Source organism: Meles meles, chromosome 15 (assembly GCF_922984935.1).
Source record: "Meles meles chromosome 15, mMelMel3.1 paternal haplotype, whole genome shotgun sequence".
In the NCBI taxonomy this organism is placed as follows: domain Eukaryota; kingdom Metazoa; phylum Chordata; class Mammalia; order Carnivora; family Mustelidae; genus Meles; species Meles meles.
Window position 1 is genome coordinate 9795945 of NC_060080.1, and position 17170 is coordinate 9813114.

The window sequence follows — 17170 nt, forward strand, 5'->3', positions numbered from 1 at the left end:
AAACCATAAAATCAGGAAGCTTGGGGAACACAAAGCAGCATACATATAGAAAACAAACAAAAACTATCATTAGGCATATTATATTGAAACTGTAGAAAATCAAAGCTAAACACAAAATCTTCAAAAAAGGCATAGTAGAATAACAAAAACAAAACAAAACAACAATAACAAAACACCGTACCTACAGAAGAATAAGGATTAAAAACTACAGCAGACTTCTTGTCAGAAATCATGCAAGAAAGAAGACAGTGGTGTGAAATATTTAAAGTGATGAAAGAGAGAAATTTAGAGTTATATATCTAGCAAAATTATACTTTCAAAATAAAAGAAAATGAAATAAATTGTCATGAATTCTTAAGGGTCAAGTGCAGGTGAATGAGAGAATTTAATTACCTGGATGCCCTAAAACCAAGTTTCATTGGGTGCTCATGAGAGAGGCTGGGGAAGGCTCTAGCTCAGAGGGCTTGCAGTGACACAGAGAGATGTGGAGTGATAAGCCATCATGAGCAGAGTGGTACAGAGCCCAGACCCTTACCTCATAAGAAACAAAAACTGTCTATGTAAAAGAGAAACTAGAACCCTTCCCACCCATCTCCACTGTTTCAGGGGAATGGCTGGTCACTTCTAGCAGAAAGAAACAAACAAAAGCCTTCTGTTTCTAGAACAGGGTAAGGGAATGCATTCTCATCAAGGACCATGCACTGAAACAAATCAGGGTAAGAGCAGGAAAATCATTCTTCCTAAAGACACCTCAGTGTTGCAAGGCAGTGTTTGGCTGACAGCTATCGAGTTGGAGAAAAAGTTTGTGTGTGGGGGGAGGGGGGCTATATTGGAGGCACACAAACACAGACCAGACCCTAAGACTAAGGCTAAAGAAGGAGAACCAAGGACACATCCCTTAATTCCCCACTGCCCACTCAGGGTTTTATATTAAGTAAAATCAACAGCAACCCACCATTGGAAGAACAGAGGAAGAAAAGAGCCCCTCTGTGTCTCAGGCGTACAATCCCATTAATACCTTGACTAAAGCTGCAACACTGAGAAAATCTATGTCACTCCAGGTCTTGCAGCACAAGGTAGCAGTCAGCCAAGATGGAGTAATTTGAAGTCTATGGCTCACTGACGGTGACTTTAGCAACAATAAAAGCTAAGCCCCCCTAATTTATGACTAGATTAATTCAAATCTCTCCATTAACACCGTAAGAAAAAGAGACATGCCTTTCTATATGTCTTTCTGTCTCTCTCTCTCTAACTAGGCTCCATGCCCAGCATCTAGCCCAGTATGGGGCTTGAACTCATGACCCTGACATCAAGACCTCAGCTGAGATCAAAAGTCAGATGCTTATTGACTGAGCGCCTCAGGCACTCCTGAGCCATATCCATTTCCAAGCAAGAATAAAATTCTGCTTAGTCTTTTTTTTAAACTTTTTTTTTAAGATTTTATTTGTTTATTTGACAGAGAGAGATCTCATGTAGGCAGAGAGGCAGGCAGAGAGAATGAGAGGGAAGCAGGTTCCCCGCTGAGCAGAGAGCCCTATGCGGGACTCGATCCCAGGACCCCGAGACCACGACCCGAGCCGAAGGCAGCGGCCCAAACCACTAAGCCACCCAGGTGCCCCAATTCTGCTTAGTCTTTACTCATCTTTCATGTATAGTATCTGAAATGCTACCAAATACATGATACACACTGAAAGGGGGAAAATAACAAGAAAATTACTCATTTTAAAGGGGAGAACCAGTTAACAGACTCAAACTTAGAAATGGGCCTGTTGGTGAAACTCTCAAGTAGGGATTTTGAAGGAACTGTGATTAATTAGTCAAAGGATATAGTGGAAAAGACATAGCATGCAGAAGTAGATGGGAAATTTTAGTAGCAAGATGGCAATCTAAGAAAGAATCTAACAGAAATGCCAGAAATGCAAAACTGATAACTGAGATACAGAAGTCATTCAAAAAGCTTAATAGTATATACTGAGCAGAGAAAAAGAAGTAATTGGTGTACTTTATGACAGCTAAATAGAAATTATCCAAAATAAATGATAAAAATAATTTTTAAAATTTCGACCAGAGCTCTAAAAATTAGGAGCTTTATATCAAAATGTTTAACATACATATAACTGAAGTCCGAGTAGAAAAATAAAAACATACAAAGAATAAGAAAGGATCAGAGGAACAGCTGAATGAGAGTGGCAAGCATTTTCTTAAATTAATGAAACTAGTACAGTAGACCATGATGCTCAGAGAACCATAAACAGGATAAATTAAAAAAAATACATAATAACATGTTATAGCCAAAGTGTGGGAAAACAAAGGTTAAGAGGAAATACTGAAAGCAGCCAGAAAGGGTGAAAAATAATAAACATAAAGGGTAAAATATAAGAAAAATATCAGACTTTTCAGTTGATGGGAAAACAAACAAACAAAACCTGCAGGGTTTACTGGAAGCAGACCTGCCCCACAGACAGAATAAACATGACACCGACGGAGAACTGGATCCACAAAAAGAAATGAAGGGAATCAGAAGGGGTGAAAATTAGAGTAAATAGAAGAAGTACTTTCCAGGGCACCATGCTGTCTCAGTCAAGAGAACATGTGGCTCACCTTGGGTGTAGAGATAAATTAAAGATAACATCTTTAAGGAGCACCTGGGTAGCTCAGTTGGTTAAGATCTGTGTTCGGCAAAGGTCATGATTCCAGGGTCCTGAGATCAAGCCCAGATTCAGGCTCCCCACTCAGTGGGGACCTTGCTTCTCCCTCTTCTACTCCCCCTGTTTGTGCTCATTCTGTCCCATAAATAAAATCTAAAAAATAAATAACATTTTTTAATAAAAGTATTTTCCATATATTTAACCTCCTTAAAACTAAAATAAAATTTAAAAAAAAATCTGTGTTAAATTTTGATGTATATAGTTTCCCAGATTTTTATCTGTTTGTTACATACTTTTAAAATTAAAAAAAGAAAAATATATTAACAATACAAAAAAATTAAAAGTGTGTGAGTTTTATACTAAACGTCAAAATAAAAGATTAGATAATGAAGTACAAAGGAGGAAAGTGAGGAGATGGGAGAGAATTGTGATAAGATTCTTACACTGTACAATACATAATACTGCATAAAGGTAAGTTGTGATAAAATATATTTTGTAATCCTAGAACAATTACTAAAAAACAAAAATAGAGCATGATCCAAAAATCAATAGTGAGGATAAAATGGAATAAAAAATATTACATTTCTAAATAAAGGCCAAAAAGAAAAAAAGAGGAGCAAAGCAAAATAGGAAATAAATAGCAAAATAGTATATTTAAAAGTAAATAAAAAAGTAAATTTAAAAGTATGTATTGTGCCTGGGTGGCTCAGTGGGTTAAGCTGCTGCCTTCGGGTCTACGGCCATACCACCCTGAATGCGCCTGATCTCTTCTGATCTTGGAAGCCAAGCAGGGTCAGACCTGGTTAGTACTTGGATGGGAGCTTCTGCCTTCAGCTCAGATCATGATCTCAGGGTCCTGGGATGGAGCCCTGCATCAGGCTCAGCAAGGACACTGCTTCTGCCTCTCTGCCTGTCTCTCTACTTGTGATCTCTCTCTTTCTCTGTCAAATAAATAAATAAAATCTCTTTAAAAAGGTAAATATATTGATAGTTACATTAAAGACATCTTTTAAGTATATCAGTTAAATTATAAATTTTGTTAAGTTGGATTAAAAAAAGCAAGATTTACATACATGCCATGTTTAAAAACATCCACTTTAATTATACAAAACAAAGATAGATTAATTTATTAATCTATAAATTAATTTATAAGTCAATCTATAAATTAATTTATGAATCAATCTATAAATTAATAAATCTATAAATGATCTATAAATTAATTTATATTAATTTATCCTCTACAAAGATAGAGGAATTTATAAAATAAGCCATGCTAACAGAAATCCACAAGCTCCAGATTGGCTATATAATATCAGGCTAAGTAGACTGTACCACAAGGAATACTACCAAGGTTAAAGAAGGGTCAATTCACCAAGAAGAGTTAACAATCCTAAACACAGAAGAATATACCCACTCCAAAAAAAGAGCTTCAAAATATTTAAAGTACAACTTATAGAACTGAAAAGGTTTATAATAGCATGAAAAATATGAAAGGTTTAGGGAAAAATTTCATAAACTATATGTAAGACCTGCATATTGTAGACCACAAAGTATTTCTGAGGAAACTGAAGAGGATCTAAATGGAGAAGTACACGATGCTCATGAATTGAAAGACTTAATAATATGATTTCAATATTCCTCCCAAATTATATATTCAGTGAAATCTAAATAGGAAATTCCAACAGAATTTTGGCAGAAATGGACACACTGATTGTAAAATACTTTTATGAAAAAATAAGATATGTAGAAAAGTTAAAAAAATAGAAAAAAAGAATAAAGCTAGAGGACTCAGACCACCTAGCATCACAACTTACTAAAAACTGAAATCATTAAAACAGTGCAATATTGACTCAAAAATAGTCATGTAGATTAATGGAGTGTCTGGATATCTAACTGCTGTATATATATATATATATATATATATATGTATGTATATATATATATGTATATATATATTATCAATTCATTGTTGACAGATGTCCCAATACAAATGTAATTTAAGGGAGAAAAGGTAGTATTTTCAACAAATAATTCTGGAAATTATGTTAGTATACATGCAAAAAAATGTACTGCAAACTCTATCTTGCACCATATTCTAAAGTTTACTAAATATTTATCAGAAAATTAAGTATAAAAATGAAAACTTTGAACTATCTGATTGAAACCATTAAAGAAAATTTTTCTGACGTTGAGTTATGCTGTTTTCTTTGCTAAAAATTCAGAAAAGCAAAAACTATAAAAGAAAAAAATGATAAATTTGACTTCCTCAAAGTAAATAAGAAGTTGTGTACTTCATAAGATGCTTTTATTTGGTGAGGAGTCAAGATGGCGGAGAAGTAGCAGGCTGAGACTACATCAGGTAGCAGGAGATCAGCTCGATAGCTTATCTAAACATTGCAAACACCTACAAATCCAATGGGAGAGCGAAGAGAAGAAGAACAGCAACTCTAGAAACAGAAAATCAACCACTTTCTGAAAGGTAGGACTGGCGGAGAAGTGAATCTAAAACGAGGGGAAGATAGACCGCGGGGGGAGGGGCCGGCTCCCGGCAAGCCGCGGAGCAACGGAGCACAAAATCAGGACTTTTAAAAGTCTGTTCCACTGAGGGACATTGCTCCAGAGGCTAAACGAGGGTGAAGCCCACGCGGGGTCAGCGTGGCCCCAGGTCCCGCAGGGTCACAGAAGGATCGGGGGTGTCAGAGTGTCGGAGAGCTCACAGGTATTAGAACAGAGAAGCCGGCTGCAGAGACAGAGCTGAGGACTGAACTCTCAGCTCGGGGTTACCTTGAACTGGTCGCGGGCTGGGTGAGCTCGGAGCGCGGCTGGAGGCTGGGGATACGGGAGTGATTGGGTGCTTTCCTCTGGGGGCGCACTGAGGAGTGGGGCCCCAGGCTCTCGGCTCCTCCAGGCCGGAGACTAGGAGGCCGCCATTTTCATTCCCGTCCTCTGGAACTCTACGGAAAGCGTTCAGGGAACAGAAGCTCCCAAAAGCGAACCTGAGCCGATTACTTAGTCCGGCCGCCGGTAAGGGCAGTGCAATCCCGCCTCGGGCAAAGACACTTGAAAGTCACTACAACAGGCCCCTCCCCCAGAAGATCAACAAAATATCCAGCCAGGATGAAGTTCATCTATCAAGGAAAAACCTGTTTTTATCCCCTTTCTCCCCCCCACAATTAGGGGTCTCTTCTGATTTGGTTACAGCACATTTTTCTGGGGTCTTTGCCACCCTTTTAGTAGTTTATTTGCTCCTTCATATCCTCTTATCTGGACAAAATGACAAGGCGGAAAAAATCACCACAAACAAAAGAACAAGAGACAGTACCAAAGGCTAGGGACCTAATCAACACAGACATTGGTAATATGTCAGATCAAGAGTTCAGAATGACGATTCTGAACATTCTACCCGGGCTCGAAAAAGGCATGGAAGATATTAGAGAAACCCTCTCTGGAGATATTAAAGCCCTTTCTGGAGAAATTAAAGAACTAAAATCTAACCAAGTTGAAATCAAAAAAGCTATTAATGAGGTGCAATCAAAAATGGAATCTCTCAATGCTAGGATAAATGAGGCAGAAGAAAGGATTAGTGATATAGAAGACCAAATGACAGAGAATAAAGAAGCCGAACAAAAGAGGGACAAACAGCTACTGGACCATGAGGGGAGAATTCGAGAGATAAGTGACACCATAAGATGAAACAACATTAGAATAATTGGGATTCCAGAAGAAGAAGAAACAGAGAGGGGAGCAGAAGGTCTATTGGAGAGAATCATTGGAGAGAATTTCCCTAATATGGCAAAGGGAACAAGCATCAAAATCCAGGAGATGCAGAGAACCCCCCTCAAAGTCAACAAGAATAGGTCCACACCCCGTCACCTAATAGTAAAATTTACAAGTCTTAGCGACAAAGAGAAAATCCTGAAAGCAGCCTGAGAAAAGAAGTCTGTAACATACAATGGTAAAAATATTAGATTGGCAGCAGACTTATCCACAGAGACCTGGCAGGCCAGGAAGAGCTGGCATGATATATTCAGAGCACTCAATGAGAAAAACATGCAGCCAAGAATACTCTATCCAGCTAGGCTATCATTGAAAATAGAAGGAGAGATCAAAAGCTTCCAGGACAAACAAAAACTGAAAGAATTTGCAAACACCAAACCAGCTCTACAGGAAATATTGAAAGGGGTCCTCTAAGCAAAGAGAGAGCCTAAAAGTAGTAGATCAGAAAGGTACAGAGACAATATACAGTAACAGTCACCTTACAGACTAATAATAGCACTAAATTCATATCTCTCAATAGTTACCCTGAATGTTAATGGGCTAAATGCCCCAATCAAAAGACACAGGGTATCAGAATGGATAAAAAAACAAAACCCATCAGTATGTTGCCTACAAGAAACTCATTTTATTTATTTATTTATTTATTTTTTAAAAAGATTTTATTTATTTATTTGACAGAGAGAAATCACAAGAGAGGCAGGCAGAGAGAGAGGAAGGGAAGCAGGCACTCCGCTGAGCAGAGAGCCCGATGTGGGACTCGATCCCAGGACCCTGAGATCATGACCTGAGCTGAAGGCAGCAGCTTAACCCACTGAGCCACCCAGGCGCCCAAGAAACTCATTTTAGACGTGAAGACACCTCCAGATTTAAAGTGAGGGGGTGGAAAACAATTTACCATGCTAATGGGCATCAGAAGAAAGCTGGGGTGGCAATCCTTATATCAGAACAATTAGATTTTAAGCCAAAGACTATAATAAGAGATGAGGAAGGACACTATATCCTACTCAAAGGGTCTGTCCAACAAGAACATCTAATAATTTTAAATATCTATGCCCCTAACGTGGGAGCAGCCAACCATATCAACCAATTAATAACAAAATCAAAGAAACACATCAATAATAATACAATAATAGTTGTACTATTACTTTAGTACTTTAGACTTTAACACTCCCCTCACTGAAATGGACAGATCATCCAAGCAAAAGATCAATAAGGAAATAAAGGCCTTAAATGACACACTGGACCAGATGGACATCACAGATATATTCAGAACATTTCATCCCAAAGCAACAGAATACACATTCTTCTCTAGTGCACATGGAACCTTTTCCAGAATAGATCACATTATGGGTCACAAATCAGGTCTCAACCGGTATCAAAAGATTGGGATCATTCCCTGCATATTTTCAGACCACAATGCTCTGAAGCTAGAACTCAATCACAAGAGGAAAGCTGGAAAGAACCCAAATACATGGAGACTAAACAGCATCCTTCTAAAGAATGAATGGGTCAACCAGGAAATTAAAGAAGAACTGAAAAAATTCATGGAAACAAATGATAATGAAAACACAACAGTTCAAAATCTATGAGCAAAGGCAGTCCAGAGAGGAAAATATATAGCGGTACAAGCCTTTCTCAAGAAACAAGAAAGGTCTCAAGTACACAACCTAACCCTACACGTAAAGGAGCTGGAGAAAGAACAAGAAAGAAACCCTAAACCCAGCAGGAGAAGAGAAATCATAAAGATCAGAGCAGAAATCAATGAAATAGAAACCAAAAAAACAATCGAAAAAATCAATGAAACTAGGAGCTGGTTCTTTGAAAGAATCAATAAGATTGATAAACCCCTGGCCAGACTCATCAAAAAGAAAAGAGAAAGGACCCAAATAAATAAAATCATGAATGAAAGAGGAGAGATCACAACTAACACCAAAGAAATACAGACAATTATAAGAACATACTATGAGCAACTCTACGCCAACAAATTGGACAATCTGGAAGAAATGGATGCATTCCTAGAGACATATAAACTACCACAACTGAACCAGGAAGAAATAGAAAACCTGAACAGGCCCATAACCAGTAAGGAGATTGAAACAGTCATCCAAAATCTCCAAACAAACAAAAGCCCAGGGCCAGACGGCTTCCCAGGGGAATTCTACCAAACATTTAAAGAAGAACTAATTCCTATTCTCCCGAAACTGTTCCAAAAAATAGAAATGGAAGGAAATGGAAGGAAAACTTCCAAACTCATTTTATGAGGCCAGCATCACCTTGATCCCAAAACCAGACAAGGATCCCACCAAAAAAGAGAACTACAGACCAATACCCTTGATGAACACAGACGCAAAAATTCTCGCCAAAATACTAGCCAATAGGATTCAACAGTACATTAAAAGGATTATTCACCACGATCAAGTGGGATTTATTCCAGGGCTGCAGGGTTGGTTCAACATCCGCAAATCAATCAATGTGATAGAACACATTAATAAAAGAAAGAACAAGAACCATATGATACTCTCAATAGATGCTGAAAAAGCATTTGACAAAGTACAGCATCCCTTCCTGATCAAAACTCTTCAAAGTGTAGGGATAGAGGGCACATACCTCAATATTATCAAAGCCATCTATGAAAAACCCACCGCAAATATCATTCTCAATGGAGAAAAACGGAAAGCTTTTCCGCTAAGGTCAGGAACACGGCAGGGATGTCCATTATCACCACTGCTATTCAACATAGTACTAGAAGTCCTAGCTTCAGCAATCAGACAACAAAAAGAAATTAAAGGCATCCAAATTGGCAAAGAACAAGTCAAACTATCACTCTTCGCAGATGATATGATACTATATGTGGAAAACCCAAAAGACTCCACTCCAAAACTGCTAGAACTTGTACAGGAATTCAGTAACGTGTCAGGATATAAAATCAATGCACAGAAATCAGTTGCATTTCTGTACACCAACAACAAGACAGAAGAAAGAGAAATTAAGGAGTCAATCCCATTTACAATTGCACCCAAAACTATAAGATACCTAGGAATAAACCTAACCAAAGAGTCTAAGAATCTATACGCAGAAAAAATAAATAAAATGGAAAAAAAAAGAGATGTTTTTATTTATTTATTTATTTATTTTTTCAGTATTTAACTTTATTTATTTTTTCAGTGTAACAGTATTCATTGTTTTTGCCCAACACCCAGTGCTCCATGCAATACGTGCCCTCCCTATTACCCACCACCTATTCCCACAACCTCCCACCCCCTTCAAAACCCTCTGGTTGTTTTTCAGAGTTCATAATCTCTTATGGTTCGCCGCCCCTTCCAATTTTTTTTTTATAAACATATAATGTATTTTTATCCCCACATAAGATGCTTTTTTTTTAATGTAGCAAATGTTTTAATCGTGCACGTGACTTCATGTGAATGATCTTTTGTTTTTTGTTAATTCTGGAAGCAGTAAATAGTGTTCTAAGTCCAGAGTCCAAATGTTGATATTTTAATGTGATCACCTGCCTTCAGTGTGTTTCCATGGTTTCCATGTGGCTTTTCTCCTTTTTGTGAGTAGCACAGTTTGTTCCCTAAAGGGAGTCTGGAGTATTAAGTGATGACTATTTGATACATAACAAAGTTTATTATTATTATTATTATTTCATGTGTAATAATATTTCCTATCTCTCTGTCCATTTGAATATATCTTTTTTTTAATTTGTTTATTTACAGCATAACAGTGTTCATTGTTTTGGCATCACACCTAGTGCTCCATGCAGTACGTGCCCTCCCTATTACCCACCACCTGGTTCCTCAACCTCCCACCCCCCCCCCCCCGCCCCTTCAAAACCCTCTTGTTGTTTTTCAGAGTCCATAGTCTCTCATGGTTCATCTCCCCTTCCAGTTTCCCTCAACTCCCTCTCCTCTCCATCTCCCCATGTCCTCCATGTTATTTGTTATGCTCCACAAATAAGTGAGACCATATGATACTTGACTCTCTCTGCTTGACTTATTTCGCTCAGCAAAATCTCTTCCAGTCCCGTCCATGTTGCTACAAAAGTTGGGTATTCATCCTTTCTGATGGAGGCATAATACTCCATTGTGTATATGGACCACATCTTCCTTATCCATTCATCCATTGAAGGGCATCTTGGTTCTTTCCACAGTTTGGCGACCGTAGCCATTGCTGCAATAAACATTGGGGTACAGATGGCCCTTCTTTTCACTACATCTGTATCTTTGGGGTAAATACCCAGCAGTGCAATTGCAGGGTCATAGGGTAGCTCTATTCTTCATTTCTTCAGGAATCTCCACACTGTTCTCCAAAGTGGCTGCACTAACTTGCATTCCCACCAACAGTGTAAGAGGGTTCCCCTTTCTCCACATCCTCTCCAACACACGTTGTTTCCTGTCTTGCTAATTTTGGCCATTCTAACTGGTGTCAGGTGGTATCTCAATGTGGTTTTAATTTGAATATCCCTGATGGCTAGTGACGATGAACATTTTTTCATGTGTCTGATAGCCATTTGTATGTCTTCATTGGAGAAGTGTCTGTTCATATCTTCTGCCCATTTTTTGATATGATTCTCTGTTTTGTGTGTGTTGAGTTTGAGAAGTTCTTTATAGATCCTGGATATCAACCTTTTGTCTGTACTGTCATTTGCAAATATCTTCTCCCATTCCGTGGATTGCCTTTTTGTTTTGTTGACTGTTTCCTTTGCTGTGCAGAAGCTTTTGATCTTGATGAAGTCCCAAATGTTCATTTTTGCTTTTGTTTCCTTGGCCTTTGGAGACATATCTTGAAAGAAGTTGCTGTGGCTGATATCGAAGAGGTTACTGCCTAGGTTCTCCTCTAGGATTCCGATAGATTCCTGTCTCATGTTGAGGTCTTTTATCCATTTCGAGTTTATCTTTGTGTACGGTGTAAGAGAATGGTCGAGTTTCATTCTTCTACATATCGCTGTCCAGTTTTCCCAGCACCATTTATTGAAGAGACTCTTTTTTCCATTGAATATTTTTTCCTTCATTGAATATTTTGTCGAAGATCATTTCACCATAGAGTTGAGGGTCCATATCTGGGCTCTCCATTCTGTTCCACTGGTCAATGTGTCTGTTTCTAATGCCAGTACCACTCTATCTTGGTGATCACAGCTTTGTAGTAAAGCTTGAAATCGGGTAACGTGATGCCGCCAGTTTTGGTTTTGTTTTTCAGCATTTCCTTAGCAATTCGGGGTCTCTTCTGATTCCATACAAATTTTAGGAATTATTTGCTCCAGCTCTCTGAAAAATACCGGTGGAATTTTGATTGGAATGGCATTAAAAGTATAGATTGTTCTAGGCAGTATAGACATTTTAACGATGTTTATTCTTCCAATCCAAGAGCATGGAACGGTCTTCCATCTTTTTGTGTCTTCTTCAATTTCTTTCATGAGTATTCTGTAGTTCCTAGAGTACAGGTCCTTTACCTCTTTGGTTAGGTTTATTCCCAGGTATCTTATGGTTCTTGGTGCTATAGTAAATGGAATCGATTCTCTAATTTCCCTTTCTGTATTTTCATTGTTAGTGTATAAGAAAGCCACTGATTTCTGTACATTGACTTTGTATCCTGCCACGTTACTGAATTGCTGTATGAGTTCGAGTAGTTTGGGGGTGGAGTCTTTGGGGTTTTCCATATAAAGAATCATGTCATCTGCGAAGAGAGAGAGTTTGACTTCTTCCTTGACAATTTGGATACATTTTATTTCTCTTTGTTGTCTGATTGCCGTTGCTAGAACTTCTAATACTATGTTGAACAACAGTGGTGAGAGTGGGCATCCTTGTCGTGTTCCTGATCTCAACGGGAAGACTGCAAGCTTTTTCCCATTGAGGATGATATTTGCTGTGGGTCTTTCATAGATAGATTTTATGAAGTTCAGGAATGTTCCCTCCATCCCTATACTTTGAAGCATTTTCATCAGGAACGGATGCTGGATTTTGTCAAATGCTTTTTCTGCATCAATTGAGAGGACCATGTGGTTCTTCTCTCTTCTCTTATTGATTTGTTCTATCACATTGATTGATTTGTGAATGTTGAACCAACCTTGAAACCCAGGGATGAATCCCACCTGGTCATGGTGGATAATCTTTTTAACGTGCTGCTGGATCCTGTTTGCTAGGATCTTGTTGAGAATCTTTGCATCCATATTCATCAGTGATATTGGTCTGAAATTCTCCTTTTTGGTAGGGTCTTTGCCTGGCTTGGGGATCAGGGTAATGCTGGCTTCATAAAAAGAGTCTGGAATGGGGGCGCCTGGGTGGCTCAGTGGTTTAAGCCGCTGTCTTCGGCTCAGGTCATGATCTCAGGGTCCTGGGATCGAGTCCCGCATCGGGCTCTCTGCTCGGCGGGGAGCCTGCTTCCCTCTCTCTCTCTCTGCCTGCCTCTCTGCCTACTTGTGATCTCTCTCTGTCAAATAAATAAATAAAATCTTAAAAAAAAAAAGAGTCTGGATGTTTTCCTTCTGCTTCAATTTTTTGGAACAGCTTCAGGAGAATTGGTGTTATTTCTTCTTTGAAAGTTTGGTAGAATTCCCCAGGGAATCCGTCAGGTCCTGGGCTCTTGTTTTTTGGGAGGTTTTTGATCACTGCTTCAATCTCGTTACTAGATATTGGTCTATTCAGGTTGTCAATTTCTTCCTGGTTCAATTTTGGGAGTTTGTAGTTTTCCAGGAATGCATCCATTTCATCTAGGTTGCTTAACTTATTGGCATATAACTGTTGGTAATAATTTCTGATGATTGTTTCTATTTCCTTGGTGTTAGTTGTGATCTCTCCCTTTTCATTCATAATTTTATTAATTTGGGCTTTCTCTCTTTTCTTTTGGATTAGTGTGGCCAATGGTTTATCAATCTTATTGATTCTTTCAAAAAACCAGCTTCTAGTTTCATTGATACATTCTACTATATCTCTCATTTCTACCTCATTGATCTCTGCTCTAATCTTGATTATTTCCCTTCTTGCATGTGGAGTTGGTTTGATTTGTTGTTGATTCTCCAGTTCTGTAAGGTGTAGAGACAGCTGGTGTATTCTGGATTTTTCAATGTTTTTGAGGGAGGCTTGGATGGCTATGTATTTCCCCCTTAGAACCGCCTTTGCTGTATCCCATAGGTTTTGGACCGAAGTGTCTTCATTCTCATTGGTTTCCATGAATTGTTTAAGTTCATCTTTGATCTCCTGGTTGATCCAAGCATACTTAAGCAAGGTGGTCTTAACTTCCAGGTGTTTGAGTTCCTTCTGAACTTTTCCTTGTGATTGAGTTCCAGTTTCAAAGCATTGTGATCTGAGAATATGCAGGGAATAATGTCAGTCTTTTGGTATCGGTTGAGTCCTGCTTTGTGACCCAGTATGTGGTCTATTCTGGAGAAGGTTCCATGTGCACTTGAGAAGAATGAATATTCTGTTGTTTTAGGGTGGAATGTTCTGTATACGTCGAGGAGGTCCATCTGGTCCAATGTTTCACTCAATGCTCTTATTTCTTTATTAATTTTCTGCTTCGATGATCTGTCTATTTCTGAGAGAGGCATATTAAGATTTCCTACTATTATTGTATTCACATCAATATGACTCTTTATCTTGATTAATAGTTTTCTTATGTAATTGGGTGCTCCCATATTGGGGGCATAGATATTCACAATTGTTAGATCATCTTGGCAGATAGTCCCTTTAAGAATTATGTAGTGTCCTTCTGTATCTCTGACTACAGTCTTTAGTTTAAAATCTAATTTATCTGATATGAGAATCGCTACTCCGGCCTTCTTTTGAGGCCCATTGGCATGAAAGGTGCTTATCCATCCCTTCACTTTCAGTCTGGGTGTATCCTTAGGTTCAAAATGGGTCTCTTGTAGACAACATATGGATGGGTCCTGTCGTTTTATCCAATCTGCAACCCTGTGTCGTTTTATGGGCACATTTAGGCCATTCACATTGAGAGTGATTATTGAGAGATAGGGTTTTTATTGACATCGTGTTGCCTTTGAAGTCTTTCTGTCTGTAGATTGTTTCTATATTTCTGTTCAATGATATTCTTAGGATTTTTTCTCTTTTATAGGACCCCCCTTAATATTTCCTGCAGTGTCGGCTTGGTGGTTGCATAGTCTTTTAAGCCTTGCCGGTCTTGGAAACTCTTTATCTCTCCATCCATTTTAAATATCAGTCTTCTTGGATAGAGTATTCTTGGTTGCATGTTCTTCTCATTTAGTAGTCTGAATATATTTTGCCAGACATTCCTGGCTTGCCAGGTCTCTGTGGAAAGGTCTGACGTTATTCTAATGGGCTTTCCTCTGTATGTAAGGAGCTTCTTTGTCCTAGCTGCTTTTAAGAGGGTCTCTCTTGAAACATAATTCCTCATTCTAACTATAAGGTGTTGTGAGGACTTTCGAGAATCTAAAATCTTGGGAGGAAATCTCTCTGCCTCTAGTACATGAACGTTGTTTCCATTCATGAGATTGGGAAAATTTTCATAGACAACTTCTTCCACTATATCTTCTAGACTTCTTTCTTTTTCCTCCCCTTCAGGGATTCCAATAATTCTGACGTTGGAACATTTCATGGCATCGTTTATTTCCCTGATTCTGTTTTCGTGGCTTCTGAGCTGTTTGTTCCAGGCTTCCTCCTGATCCTTTTTCTCTATCTGTTTGCCCCCCAGATCACTAATTCTATCTTCTGTCTCAGTTACCCAGCTTTTAGAGAATTTAGATTAGATTGGAACTCATTGAGAGCATTTTGAACATCATCCCTGGTGGCTTTCAGTTCTGCCCTAATCAATTCTGTTTGGTCATCCATGGCTTTCTCCAACCTAGCTATTGCCTGGATAATTGTTAGTCTGAATTCCTTTTCTGACATATTGTCTATGTCGATAGCCATTAGCTCTGTTGCAGAAGGCCCATCCTCTGTATTTTTCTTCTGTTGGGTATTCCTCCTCCTAGTCATTTTGGTAAGAAATGACTGAACAGATGCAGCTGGACTTATCAATTGTAGTGCAGTCAGTGTGCACCCTGGACGCTTCTGTGCAATCAGGATTCCCCACCCAAATGAGAGAAAAAAGAAAAGAAAAAGAAATAGAGAAGAAGAAAGAAAAAAAAAAGGAAAAGAAAAAAGGGAAAAAAAGAGAGAGAGAGATAGGAAAAAAAGGGAAGATAAAAGAGAAGGCTCAGCCCAAATGGGCCACAAGGTAAGATTTGTGAAGTATACAAACAAAAACAGACAAACAATGGGCCACAAGGTAAGATTTGTGAAGTATACAAACAAAAACAGACAAACAAAAAGACTGATAAAAGTATATGACAAGAGAAAAAAAAATATATATATATAAGCAAAAAAAAAAAAAAAGGGAAGAACCTCATCAGAAAGAACCCCAAGTATAAGATTTATATATTATCAGGACAAACACAAATTCACAGAAACACTGACAGAAGGAAAAATTGGGAGAGTGGTTATAAATTCTCAGTGTGGGTGAGGAAGGTTATTTTGATTCTTCCTGAATGTATCTTGATGTTTTTGTTAAGGGACTCAACTTTCCTAAGTTACAGGGGGATTAGAAACTGGTTTGCCTATAGGGGTAGCATTGATTGGGGAAAGGGGATTACCTTGAAGTTTAACTCTATATGTATAGTAGAAAATAAAAATTAAAAAAGAATAAACTAGACTAAACTAAGTTAAAATTAAAAAAGAATTAAAAAAATAGAAAAGCAAAAGAAAAACATGGGTGTATGTATCAAAAAGTTCAGGTTAGAAGGTTATTAAATAATTTGATGTACTGGACATCTCAGTGTGGTGGTAAATAGGTTAAAAAATTAAGATGCTTCGTCGCAAATGGCAAGATTTCATTGCGACAACGTGGATGGAACTAGAGCGTATCATGCTTAGTGAAATAAGTCAATCGGAGAAAGACAACTATCATATGATCTCCCTGATGTGAGGACATGGAGAAGCAACATGGGGGGGTAGGAGATAGGAGAAGAATAAATGAAACAAGATGGGATTGGGAGGGAGACAAACCATAAATGACTCTTAATCTCACAAAACAAACTGGGGGTTGCTGCGGGGAGGTGGGATTGGGGGAGGGGGAGCGGGCTATGGACATTGGGGAGGGGAAGCGAACCATAAGAGACTATGGACTCTGAAAAACAACCTGAGGGTTTTGAAGGGTCAGGGGTGGGAGGTTGGGGCAACCTGAGGGTTTTGAAGGGTCAGGGGTGGGAGGTTGGGGGAACAGGTGGTGGGTAATGGAGAGGGCACGTTTTGCATGGAGCACTGGGTGTTGTGCAAAAAGAATGAATACTGTTACGCTGAAAAAATAAATAAAATGAGAAAAAAATAAATAAAAAAAAAAAAAAAATTAAGATGCTTTTAATAAAATGAAAGGCAAAGCTACCAACTAGAATAAAATATTTTAAAATAATTAAAATTATTAAATTATTATTATTAAAATAATAAAGTAATTAATATGAGGGTTTATATTCTGAATGTATTAAGAATTCATATAATTCAATAATCTAATAAGTAAAAGAAAAATGATCCAATAGAGAGGAAAAATAAAAAAAAGATCTGAATAGATTTCCCCAAAGAAGATACACAAATGGCACAAGATATGGGAAAATGCTCAAATCCCTTAGTCTTTAAGGAAACATAAATTAAGAGCACAGTAGATACCACTTCAACTCGATCACACTGTAGAAACAGAGAAAATCGAAGAACAAAAATGAGAGATGCTAATGAGGATGT